The sequence below is a fragment of the Mustela erminea genome, chromosome 9, assembly GCF_009829155.1.
Source record: "Mustela erminea isolate mMusErm1 chromosome 9, mMusErm1.Pri, whole genome shotgun sequence".
Taxonomy (NCBI): Eukaryota; Metazoa; Chordata; class Mammalia; order Carnivora; family Mustelidae; genus Mustela; species Mustela erminea.
Genome location: NC_045622.1, coordinates 53,795,632 through 53,809,563, shown reverse-complemented (window position 1 = coordinate 53,809,563; position 13,932 = coordinate 53,795,632).

Genomic DNA, 13,932 nt, shown 5'->3' with positions numbered 1-13,932 from the left:
CAGGAATGCCTAAACACTTATCTCATGTCCCTGGGATGAAATACGCCTAGGGAGAGGGGGGTGCTTATAGTGGCCTCCATGTACATTTTGAAAGGAAAAGATACACATCCGTCGTGTATACCGTAGGATTCTCTGGAAAGATACAGAAGAGCTACCCTGTGGAAGAAGAAAATTAAGAGTCTAAGGGAGCCAAGGCTGGAAAGAAAACTTTTCATGGCATACCCTATTGCTCTGTTTGAAAGGTATTCACACTGTAAGTACATGTTAACATTAAAAAAAAAAAAATAGCTCCTGAACCCCCCAAATAAAGATGTTCCCTGAAACAAAGAGATTCATGGTGAAGTAACTTTGGTCCACGCAGGGTTAAGCAAAGTTAATGTGCCTTTGCTGCAGTACTGGTGGGGGTGGGGGAGTGACCTTCAGTATGCTAAGGTCCTCGTGAATCCGTGAATCCCCGAGGACACTGTATGCGGCACTTCCCATGCTTATTGCAAGACCACAGAGAACCTCTGTGGGCCAGGATTCTGCGGAAGTGATGCTGAAAATCACCACCTCCAAGAGCAAACACAGATGTCACAGCATTCACTAGTCTATTCTCTGCCATATGCGTGCATACACACACACACTCTTCCTCCCTCTCTCTCTCTCTCTCTCTCTCTCCCTCTCTGGGATAGCCTTTCTTGAAGTGCTTTCCTCAGGTCACTCCTCTTGTGAGATGCTCCGTGGTCAAATATTCTTGGGAAACACTGTCTGCCTAAGTGGGTGACAAATTATTGCTCATTATTGCTTCCCCCAGATTTGACTACTTCTCTATCTTTGTTCCCACCATTCCTTCCATCTGACTGTTGTTTGTTTTAATCCATTTCTACCTGCCAAAGTTCCAACTCATCCATCAAGGCTTGGGTCTTACGCTTCTTGGATCCTGGCAAAATTCTCAAGCTACCTAACAGGTGTCCGTAGACTCTTACTGAAAGAAAGGAGTTACTGAGTGCAGTAGAGGAATGACTGGGGGAGGGATGGAGAGTGTGGATTAAATGACTGGGGTGATTGTGTTTGGGTTAATAGTGAGTGATACAGTAGTGTGTTATGCCTGGGTTGGCAATTCTACTCACTATGGGTGGTGTAGGCTGAACTTCCCCCCCATAAGTCTGACTGAGAGTCCCAAAGCAGCTTACTGGCCCGATCTTGGGCAGTCCCAAGGATGAGCGAGATGTCCCTCTCTCCTAAGCCACTCCCTCAGGCTCTTATCCCCATCCAAAGCCCCACTGAGAAAAATGCCCACCTCTGGTTATGGATCTCCACGTGTCTTGCCACACTGTGTGCCCTTGGCCTTTAGACTGTCTCCACAGGCACTCCAGGGAAGGTGGGCACTCCCCTGAGTTGTTTTGACCAAAGAACCTTGTGTGGGGTCTGCAGAAACTGAGCTGTCCTCCCTTTGTGCCCAGACTCTACAGCATACTGGACACCCCAACAATGGCCCTCTCAGGGACTGTGTGAGGGTGGACCCGCACAGGGATCCAACGTGGGAGGAGGCCAGTTGACTGGCTTATCCCTACAAGCAATTTCCTCTGGAACCTTCAGCAAATTGCCTAACCTCTTTGAACTTCACATCCCCTAACTCTACAATGGGTGCGCCTACCTCGGTGGCTACTTGAGAGGACTAAGTTACATAAAGCAGATGACAGCAGCTGGCAAAGCAGGCACTCTGCGGCCGTTTCCCTCTCCCTTCTTCCCCAGTGTGGATTCTGAAACTGCTAGAGAGACCGTTTCTTCGTTTTCAATTGTACGGTGCGAGGACACTGAAAGGAGGATACACTGGGGTGGATGGGAAGGCAGCTAGGGCCCAATCTATGCCCATATAGGTATGCACATTTCAAAGCAGCCTCACCCCCAGGGAAGGCTTCCCTGAGACTTTCCCCTTCCAGGGTTCTTTTATCCTTCTGCTTGTAACTAGCTGGTATTCTCATCAGTCTCCCTCTGGCCCCACCGACCTCCCACACATGTGGCCCCCCTCAGATCAGGTACTAAGGATGACAAAGATCTGTGTTCCCAAGCCCCCCAGCCTTGGCACGGAGTGGGGATCACTGGATGGTATAGTGGGAAAGGCTAGTTTCTGCCGCTGCTACTGAAGGTCCCTGAAAGCACAATTTTACTTACTACCTAGAAGGTGCCAAGCTCTTGGCCAAAATGAACAGGTACTGGGAGCCCAGGCAAGGACAGGGATGAGGGGACAAGAGGCGGGAATAGGCAGAGCTGGAGAAAGGACAAGCCGCTTTGTGATTTGCCTTTGGGCATTCATTCATTAAACTCAATGAGCATGTATAAGTGCCTCGTGTTTTCCAGGTCCTTTGCACATTCTGGCTTGGGGTACTGCAGCGTGTTAGTGAACAGTGGTGTGGACCTGGCTCTATGCATTCTTAGGTAGGTTACTTAAGGTCTGAGTCCCGGTGCTATCATCAGTAATACGGACATTATACTCAATGTTTCACAAGGTTGTTTTGAGAATCACATGAGTTTGTTTATGTAAATTGCTTGACACAGTTCTGCTAACAAATGGTATGCTGATATAATTGTTAAAGATAATAATCCTCACTCAGTCCTGTATGGTTGGAGTTAGAGTTCTGGCAGACCTTGGGGTCCAGGCTAGCAAGGCAGTTCCTTCGTCTACGTGCCAGAGAAGACACAGGCAGAGCGGGAACAGATCCCTGGCCAAGGGTTTGCGGGACTCTCTTCCCATCTGAGCTGTTGTATTTCCCTGAGTTCAGAGCCTGCAGAGCAGGCGTGCGTGCTGCTCCGCCAAGCACCCCTCCGGGGAAAGTGGTATGTGGGGCCGGGCGCAGCTTGCACATAACTGTGCAATAAAGGCAACTTCCTGCACTCACAGCTGAGGATGTACTTAAGGTGCAGTCCCTTGCTGGGCCTGCAACGTGCCGCTCGGAGCACCTCCTCTCTCTGTTGTTCCTTCTGAGTTACAGCCTGGCCCCCGAGAGTTCACTGCTTCACCCCAGGACATTGTCTTACTAGGGTTTGAGGCAATAATAATGACACAAATGTATTTGTGAAATTTTCCACTGTTCCCAGTACGCTATCATAGTCATGATTTCATTTGATCTCCATAATTTTTTAACATGGGGAGAAACTGAGGCACAAGGCATTAACCCGCTTATCTGAGGTCCTAGAACTCGTCACCAGGTATATTCACAGTCTAGTGCCTATTCGATTCCTTAACATCTGACACTCACTGGGTGCTGCCTAGAAGCCGGTCTCTACCCACATTCAGTCCTAGTAATCCTCCCAACCACCCCGTGCGGCAGAAACTGCTATTCTTCTCCCCCAGATGATGGAGAGCAACTAACTGACAAGAGCAGGTAGGTGGCAGAGGCAGGGATCACATTCAGATAGTTGGGCTCCAAAATCAACACTCTGAATCTCTATGTCAGGGTTTCTTGACCTCATGCTATGGACATTTGGGGCCAGAAAGCCCTTTGTTCTGGGGGGGGGGGTCCTATGCACTGATGTTCAGGCGCTTCCCCAGCCTCTGCACACTAGATACTTTGTCCCCCACAGTAGTGACAACCAAAAAGCCTTCAAACGCTGCCAAATGTCACTTGAGGGTTAAAATCGCCCCCAGTTGAGAATCATCACTCTTTGTTATACTGTCCTAACATGACAATATATAGGTTTTTTTTTTTTTAAACTATGGCAACCCCTAATTTTAGACAAAATATGTTTTATAGTCTTCTTTCCAAAATGAGTCAACATTCTGATTCAAATAATCTTAACTGCTCACCTCCTATGCCTGGGCAATTTATAGACCATTTGAAAAATGAATTGATGCTTAGGGAAATCAAGCAACTTGCCCAGAAGGATAAAGCTAGCATGTGGTAGAACAGGAACATGAATATTGGTCTCAAGGTCCACATGACGAAATTTTTTGGGTAGTATTTATTTTGAAGTGACACATTCAGTATTTTCTCATTTCTAAGATACACTTTCTCCCCATAACTTAATGGTTTTGAAACTGAGATGCAACTTAAAACCAGTGTGTGTTTATAGTGGAGATATTTTTTTATTCCCTTAAAAGTCGCAATTTTAATTAAAAGCGTGTCTCGTAACTAATAGCCTCTTAGAATTGAGAGTTGAGGGCCAGAGCTGTGAATGTGGCAGAGATGCTAAAGGAAAGGGAAAGATGGATGGAAAGGGAAGAGACAGAGCAGTAGCCCTCCCTGTCTGGGAAGACACCTGGTCTCCTGCCCCGGCAGTCCAAAGTCTGCACCCCTGCCTGCACCCCTGTCCAGCTTTTAGGACCTACCTCATACCATACTCCTCCAAGTCTTTCCAGGTCCTTTGGCGTGAAGCCCATGAGCCTTTCCTAATTTCATCAAGGAGCTTTTTTCTAATCAGAGCATTTCAGTGACATGATAACAAATATAGCTGACTAAACATTTTCTTCTTAATCATGGCAGTATTAGTATCCTTGCTTTACAGATGGGAAGACTGAGGCCCAGAGAGGGGCAGCAACTTGCCTAACCTCTCTTTTAAGGGTACAGATGAGACTTGAGTCTCTAGGTTATTCATGTCCTTAGTACTTCCTGCTTGTTCTGGGATAGTCTCCCATAACCAAGAAGTCAGGTTTGCCAAGCCTTCTCTTGGACAAAGTGGCATTCCAAGTCGTGTTGAGGTTTGCCCGTGACTGCACAAGCAACAGAGTGACATCTGAAGTCAGGAAGGTGAAATTGTTCACCCAATGCCACATAGCTCCCAAGTAGCAACACCGACTTGTTGTCCTCACACCAAACCTCTGCTTCTTACTGGTCTGTCCAACCCTGCCCCTTCCCTCATTTGGATGCTTTCAGGTCCCAGCCAGGCCTGCCTCTGCTCTCACCAGCAGGGAAGGGACAGCAGTCTCATCCAGACCTCCCCAATGAACACCTACATCCCTGCTGTCATTGATGTCACAGGGGTTGTGTTCTGGTCCCTCCAGCATAGCCCACCAATGTTGAACTCTTCTAGAGAGGACCTCAAATCCCTCATTTAGCAGAGTGATCTGCATGGGACCCTTCTGCAAACACCAGACTCTGTGTCAGAGAGCCACAGAGCTAGAGGAGACATGAAGTTGAGTTCCGGTGGCGCTGCATTTTGGCAAGTCAGTTCGGGATGACACCACCATTCTCACAGGCTGTCATGAAGACTGAAATGACATAATGTCTGTGAAGACCCTTGGTACACTCTCCAGTGCTGTGGTAGAGTTGAGGCTAGCTGCATCGTGTTTTGCCAAGACACGGGCTCTGGCTTTGGACAGACATGGACCATGTGACTGCAAGCAAATAATTTCCTTGAAATTCAGTTCTCTCACGGGGATAATGTATCCATCTCATAAAAGTGTGGGTCTTAAATGAGATTTTATATATAAGGGATCTCATACAGTGCCTGGCATACAGGAGTCACTCAGTAAGTATTAAATTCCTTCCTAAGTATCATTATATGAAGCATAGCAGAAACCATTACCTTAGTTCTATTATTTAAGCAAGCTAATCAATTTCATACTATGGGGTAGAGACAAGAGTGCTTGAATGAGCACTGAGATTGCTAATGATTTTAAAGCACCAGCAGTCATTTTGTGTTCGTCATCTATCACCCAGGGAGACTGCGAAGCTGGACAAGGAACTGCATCCCAGAGGAAAATGCCACTACCTAATGGAGGTAATTTAAAAGTGCACATCTCTCCCTCTGTACTGTTCCAGGTCTGCTCCCCTTCTCTATAAAAAGGCTGGAGCCGAGACACAAACAGGTTCTAAAGAGGGCAATGAAAATTATATGGGTTGTGGTTTCAGAAGGGAAGGAAGAGAAGAAAAAACAAGGCAGAAATTACTTGACTTGGAAAGGAAGGGGTAAGACGGGTGATAAATAAGAGGGTATTATATGGCAGGGGAGGTTGGTGAGTCACATGCCAAGGTCATTATTGTGGCAGGGCCTAGGGGGACCAGAGGGATCATGTCTCAAGACTTGGAACGCTTTGGAAGACTATACAAATCACAGACGTTATTAATTATGATTAACAGTGACCAAGGTGGAGTTTGCTTTTTTAGTTCAACTGTGTTCTCAAAATTTTCTAAACATGCCCAGAAACTGCAGGCTGGAGTCTGCCATTCACATCTATGAGCCTATGAAGGACTCTGTTCCTGTGGCAGTCCACACTAGCAAGAAGTCTAGGCTTACCATCTCTTGGAGTATGCCCTGACCAGGCAACAATCTCCAAGATTGTTAATTCCTAAGCAGGAATTTCAACAGTTTTCAGAGATTGGACAGCTCCAAATGCCTTTCCATCCTCATCTCCAGTTGCTTTCCCTTCCCCTCAACCCTGAAGCCACTCTGAATTTCCCAGTGGTCCTAAAACACATCATTTGGACATTCCTTCAATACACACAAAGCTCCTATTACATGCCAGGCACTGTTTCAGGCTGTGGGGTACAGCTGTAGTGAACACAAGGTCTTATCCCTTAGAGAACTTATATACGAGTATGCAAAGACCAATAATTTCTAGTAAAGGTAGGCTAGTTTTAAAATGGGAGGCAGAGAAAGGTTTTCTGTAGAGATATTTAAGCAAAGACCTAAATGCTGCAGAAGTGAATTAGCAGCTAACTGGGTTGATAGCTTTCAAGGCATAGCGATTATAAAGGTCTTGAATGAGCTTCTCTGAATGAGCTTGGTGAGTGGGAGAAACCAGAAGGAAACCAGAAAACCTGGGCAGGGTGAACAGGAATCATACTAGGATATGCCAGAGGATGGTATGGATCAGATCATGGAGGTGTGTAGTTCATGTATGGTCAGAGCTTAGATTCTGGTCCGAGACCACTGAAAAGGTCTGAGAAGAGGACGTCCATGATCACTCTGGCTATTGGTTGGAAAATAAACTTGGAGGGAAAGATAAAGAGACATGGCAGTGGTTTTAAATTGCAGTGGGAACAGTAGAGGTGGTTAAGGAGGAACTGGGGGCAAGAGGTGGGGGTGCACTAGTGACAGACAGGACCTGGGTCTTAAGAATTCCCAGCTTAACAACTTGCCACAGTGTCAATGTCTTATCTCTAGCAAAAACACCTGGCATAATGTCTGGCAGGATGTGTGTTAAATGGAACTGGAAAAGTAGTAACAAATCTTCCGGAAGAAAAACGTCTTCACATAACTGATCTTGAAATTCTAATATTCTATTTCAGAAAGCTATTTAATCTCTTCCAAGATAGGAAAAATATACATATTACAGAAAACATGGAAAATAGAAATGTCAAAGAAGAATTTATAAATCTTCATACTCCCACCACCTGGAGCTAATCATAAGTATTCTGGTGTACTTTCCTTCAAGTCTTTTCACACACATTTTTAAAAAGATGGTTATTTCTACTCTGAGGAGCAAACTGGTTGACCCAAATCAGTTGGTCGGGGTTTGACTCCTACTCCACCACTGAATGGCCCTGAACAAGTCACTTTTGGATCCATAAAATGAGGATAGCAAGAGCCGCTGCACCAGGTTATGGTGAACCTAAAACAACTGATGAATACGAAGTCCCTAAGAGGACACAGGACATAGTAAGTGCTCAACGTATAGCAGCGGCTGTTACTAAAAGGAAGTCCAAATCCCACAAGATACAATTATAAGGAAAGCTTTCAACATCTCATTTTTTTAGGAAAAAGGCTTTGCAAATCCATAATCTAACCACATGTCCTCTTCTGAAGAAAAATAATCACACCAAGAATAGGAATTTGCCAATAAAGATGTAAGCAATATTTTTTAAACATTTTTAAATTTTTAAAAACATTTTTAAACATTTTTAAAACCAAAATTTTACAGTAACACAAAACAGAAATGTGCCAGGAACTAACTCTAAACCCTGGCCCGCTTAATAAATCTCTCTCCTGTAAAGCTGACATACTTATGGGATTACGGTTTACATGAGTAACAGTTTAAAGGGTGGACACTACTCACCTGCCAAGAAAGAATTCTTTCAGGCTTTCCATTTTCAGTTACATCCATGTGGTACGACAGAACACCACACTATTGGGACCCTTCCGTTCTCCCTTCGGCCTCTGCCACCACCGAGTGGTGTCACCCTGAGCAAGATGTCCTGTCCAGTCCTCTGTAAAACGAGAGGTTGCTTACCTAGTTTCCAAAACTCCTTCTGGACCTAACTCTACCATGTAGGTTTTACAGTTTAATATGTGTAAAAGTGGTTGGAAAAAGAAATATCCTCTTAGTCAGGAAGGGGGAAATGAATAACATTATGGTTGACCCTTGCACAACACAGGTTTGAATTGCATGGTTCCAACTACATGTGAATTTTTTTCAGTAAACATACTGGAGAATTTTTTGGAGATTTGAGACAATTTGAAAAAATTCATAGATGAACTGCATAACCTAGAAATACCATAAAAATTAAGCCAAACTTAGGTACTATTATAAGAATAAAGTATACAATAACATATACAAAATATGTGTGAATCGACTTTTTATGCTATCATTAAGGCCTCTAGTCAGCAGTGAGGCTATTGGTTAAGTTTTGAAGAGTCAAAAGTTATTCACGATTTTCAATTGTGCAGGGGAGTCAGTGCTCATAAACCCTGCATTGTTCATGGGCCAACTGCATATAGGTACATTTCTAATATTAAGATGACAAATCACATTTTCATTGAGCATCAAGAGACTAGCTTAAGAACATTTAGGATCATAAAGTCCCACAGACACACAGTTTTCAAAGGTGGATATACTCAATAAATGTCAATTTCTCGGTGGCTTCAAACCTATTCCAACTGGACTTATTGGCAATTGTTGGTGAATCTAGCTTAGTTTTATATACCATTATCAATTAAATGAAACAATACAGGGGCGCCTGGGTGGCTCAGTGGGTTAAGCCGCTGCCTTCGGCTCAGGTCATGATCTCGGGGTCCTGGGATCGAGTCCCGCATTGGGCTCTCTGCTCAGTGGGGAGCCTGCTTCCCTCTCTCTCTCTCTGCCTGCCTCTCCGACTACTTGTGATTTCTCTCTGTCAAATAAATAAATAAAATCTTTAAAAAAAAAATGAAACAATACATGGGAAAAGAAATATTGTTTTTATAGGTTTCTGCAAAGGCTGTTTGTTGCCAACCCCCTACTCTCAGCTGAAACGGGAGACACGTAGAAACCACACGATTCTCACAAGGACTTACATCTATTGAAGAACCAGGCAAGCCTGGGAGCGCATGTAAGGGCTGCTTGACTCAGATTTCAAGGACGGAAAGCCTCCAGAAAAGTGACGACCAAGCTGAGGTCTGGAGGACAGTGAGGGTAGAAGGGTAATGATTGGAGACAAGGGTACCTGCGGTATCACCTCAAGTCTGCTCCACTCACACCACAGGTTCTCATCTCGAGAGGGTGACCCTAAGTCCTGGTTTGCTCTGGATAGTCCCAGTTTATGCTACTCTGGCATAACTAGTAAAAGTGCTTCCTTACACTCTCAAAAGCGCCCTGGTCGGGAGGATCTTATACCAATACTCTACCTTTAGCCCAGTTCCTGGAAGATCCTGACTTGCAGATCTGGCTACCCCATGTGACTCAGCTCACTGAAGTATGGGCTCAGTTTTATTTACCCTGGCACCCATGGCATGGGCTCCGCCTCACTCTCATCTTTATATCCATGACACTTAGCCTCTTGCCTGGGGCTAAAGAGACTGACCACTACAGGCATTCAAGACAGTATTTGAAATTAGCATGAAAAGCCTCAAATACAAGGGACAACAAATTAGATTCATAAATCTTTACATCATGCTAAAATGCTGGTTCCAACTTTCACCAGCTGCATGACCTTCTAATTCTTAGGTTTTCACCTGAAAAAAAGTGGAGATACTATTGTTTTCACAGGGTGGTAAGCTGAAACCAGACAATCCAGGTAAAGTGCTTCAGCACAGCCCCTTGCAGGCAGTGAGCACTCTTAACAGCAGCTACCACAATGATAACCACTCCTCTTGCTACCACAGCCATTTTTGCTGTAGGAAAATCAAACCAACACCTAACAAACATCCAGTAGGGACTCAGTAAGTGTGCTCTAAATGAATGCTTGGTCTCATGCTAGGTGCTGGCTGCAGATTCTTGGACTACAAGATGCATTAATCAAAATTACAGTTTCTAAGTCACAAAGTTTGACTCCCTTGTGACTCCTTGACTCCCTAACACAGTCCAGTTTTAAGAACAATTATAAAAAGCCCACCACATACCCATATGCAGCACAGAACACAGCCACCCTCTCTGGCTGTATCTTAGATATGTTAGCAGCATTTAAACCTTATCCTTGTTGGAACTATGCCCTCTTTTAAAAATTACTCTTCTATAAGCATGCCAACTTAGATATCTGGGTCCATCTCGACTGTTTTTGAACTGTCAGCCTCAAGTTTTAAGTGATTAATGAATATATAGAAAATTAGGAAGGCTTCAGATTGAGCCAATAGTAGTTTTCTTGATCCTCCAATTACAATATCCTCTTTGCAACATATCCTCGTTGAACATTTGGAATGAATTAAGACTTTAAACTTCCAGATGTTTAAACTACTACTGTAAATCCAAACTCATTAAAAAGGGCAGATTTACTACCTCTACTTAGTTTTGAAGTCTGTTGTTCACCCTGTCCACATAATTTATGAAATCAAATACATTGGCAGGTAGTGTACTCTATTTATACAGTATTCACAGTGAGAAATAAAGGACATTTTAAAAAGTCCTTTTTTAAAAAGGAAATTAACTGCCATTTTAACCAACCTATAGATCACACTTATTGTTGTTTCTAAGCTAGTAATTGTTTCCTGAAACTGATCTAGTAGAGATTTTTATGCTAATCTGTACTAAAAATTTCTTTGCTTTTTCTGGCCACAAAAAGCTGGCTACAGAGGAGCATTTGATTACAGCAAGAAGACAGCTGCACCCACTCTCATGAAATAAATGGACCTGGATCTACAGTCCTTTGTGGTAGTGTCTTGGCAGCCAAACAAAGGTGGCAGCATTTCTACACCCAGTTTGGGAAGTCTCAGAAGTTTCAGACTAGCCCCCCCAAGACCCCCCCGCCAAAAGAATCTACATCGACTATAATGAGCACATTCTAGAGATGCCGTGCTGAAAGCTGGCAATGGATAAAGCAGGAACATAAAAGGAGCCTATTCCTAAAGCAAATATTTCTTTTATAAACCATAAGAATGAAGTGGCTTTCACAATTAATTTTAAGATTGAAGGATTGAAGTACACGGCTCTGGCACTTATTAGCTATATAATTTGGGGCAATTCATTTACCTCTCTAAGCTCAATTTCTCAACTGAAAAATGGGGATAATAGTTGCTTGAGTTTTTCAGAGCACTGGAATGATACAAAGTGCTCTGTAAGCTGTAAAGTATCATATAAATATGAATAAACACTGCAAGTACACCTTTCCTGTTTTATGAATCACTCACTTCAAATAGCACTTTGAAAGTCACTGTCCTGGGGCGCCTGGGTGGCTCAGTGGGTTAAAGCCTCTGCCTTTGGCTTAGGTCATGATCCCCAGGTCCTGGGATCGAGCCCCGCATCGAGCCCGGCATTGAGCCCCGCATTGAGCCCCGCATTGAGCCCCGCGTCGGGCTCTCTGCTCTGCAGGGAGCCTGCTTCCTCCTCTCTCTCTGCCTGCCTCTGCCTACTTGTGATCTCTAATAAATAAATAAAATCTTTAAAAAAAAAAAAAAAGAAAGATAGTAGCTGTCCCTAAAATGAAATAAAAACCAGATCCAATTAAGTCCCTGCAGAGGAACTCGCCTCAAGAGGGGTCTCTTCAATTCAATCAATTACTATTTACCTCAGGGTTTTTGTTAGGAATTAAATAAACATTACACAAAAAGTACTTATAAGCATTTGTTCGCATTTATTCTTCAGGTAACAAATCCTATGTTATGTTTCAACTGTGTAACTTTTTTTTTTCCCCAAAACTGAAGAGTGGTTAGGTCAAAAGCAAAAATTTCTCCAATTAGATTTGCTAAGTCTTAAATCTATTTTCTAGTATATTTCACAAACTGTTTAGATTTAATATAGAATTTAAAAAAACTGAACAGGCTTTTATAGATACCCTCTATGTCTTTTTAATTTTAGTAAATTTGATTCACTTACCTTTGAGTGTGTGTATGTATAGTTACAAATTAGTAAAATTATAGTCCAAGGGCCAACTCAGAACTGTAAGCTCTAGTAAGAAAAGTGCACCTGCTATTGCTAGCACTTAAATCTGGCACACACCAGGCGTTCACCTAGTATTTGTGGAATAGTCACAATACCTATCACTTTCTATCTAATCTTGCAAAAGCAACAATGTATTATATGTGGGGAGACCACCAATGACTCAATCTATCTTCAAATATCAGTTTGTGAACGTGCCTTAACAAATTAAGGTTTGGGGGTTTTCAATAAATTCCCAATTTAGAGAACATATACAGATTATAAAAACAAATGATGGGCTTCTTAAAAGCTTACCCAGTGCTAGCTGCAGGACTGTTTTACGTATATTATTATGATGGAGAGCAAACAGGGTTGTATTCTGCAGTTCCTCTCATCAAGACAAGGAGTCTTTTCCTCACCCCTTGGATCTGCGCCAGCCTTATGACTTGCTTTGACCAAAAGAATGTGGTGAAAGCAATGTTGGTTAGATCTCAAGCTCAGCCTTTGAAGCTATTGCCTCCTCTGCCTTCTTGGTACTCTGACCACTATGCCCTAAGCCCAAGATAAAAGACCACATGGAGAGACGAAGCACACAGCTCCCAGCCAATCTGCCAGCTGAAGGCAGAGTGCCCCTAAGACACTAGCAAAAAGAACCGTTCAACCAAGCCACAGAGCTGAGAAATAATGAACTGTATTTTGAAGCCACTAAGTTTGGGGATGTTGTTATGCAGTCATAGGTAACTGATGATAAATTATCTACCCTTCACAGCACAACCATAAGTGTGTTTTTTAGAGCTAAGGAAACATACCCAGGCCAAATAATCTACCAAGGACAAACACCACTCCCCACCCCACCCAAGTGCAGGCTTTGAGTTCATGACCCTGAGAGATGAAGACCTACCATGAGATCAAGAGTCCCATGCCCAATTCAGACACCCCAAAGACTGAGCCCCACATAGGGGCTCCAAGGTCATACCACTCTTAGGTGTCCTAAGAACTCCATAGAAGCAGGTATTAGAAGGCCAGCTGTCTCTGTCCTTGCCATTCTGCCACCATGAACCTGATCAGTTCTTTCTGCCAAAGACAGAGGCTCATCTTAGAACTCTGGCTGTAAGATAAACTCTGTTATCTTTTTCAAAACCTGAATGGGTAATGTGTCCTGATTTAACACATCTGTCATCCTTGTCCCTGACAGGGAAATGCACTGCCAGCTATCATTAAGACCTGTACTCTGCAAATGCTCCGCACTCTGTTTTCTGAAACTCAAGTAACACTAACATATCCCAAAGTAGAATAATTCAGTGACATCTCGGCATAATTAATTCATTTACATTTTGGCTATCAACAATTACACAAACCCCGAAAATTTGTAACAGGCTCATAGAGCACATAATATTTAAAAAAAAATCAGTTAGATAAACCTTATTATTTAGAAATTACTCAAATAAAATGTCATTTATATACCCCAAGCAATAAACCATAAACCACACCGCCCCCAAAAACCCCGTCTTCAATTGAAAAGGTGATATTTTTGAAAAAAGAATTTACCACAAGAATTCACTTTGTCCCCCACCAAAAATCACATACTTGAACTTTAAACAAAATTCACATTTTATTTAAGTTGAAATAAACTATACAAAATTGATCTTTTTCACCAAAAATAACAGTAATATTTTCTGTATTATTCCTAGATAAACCACAAAACACTTATTTCTGTAGGTTTTCCAGGTTTTGTTTATAAA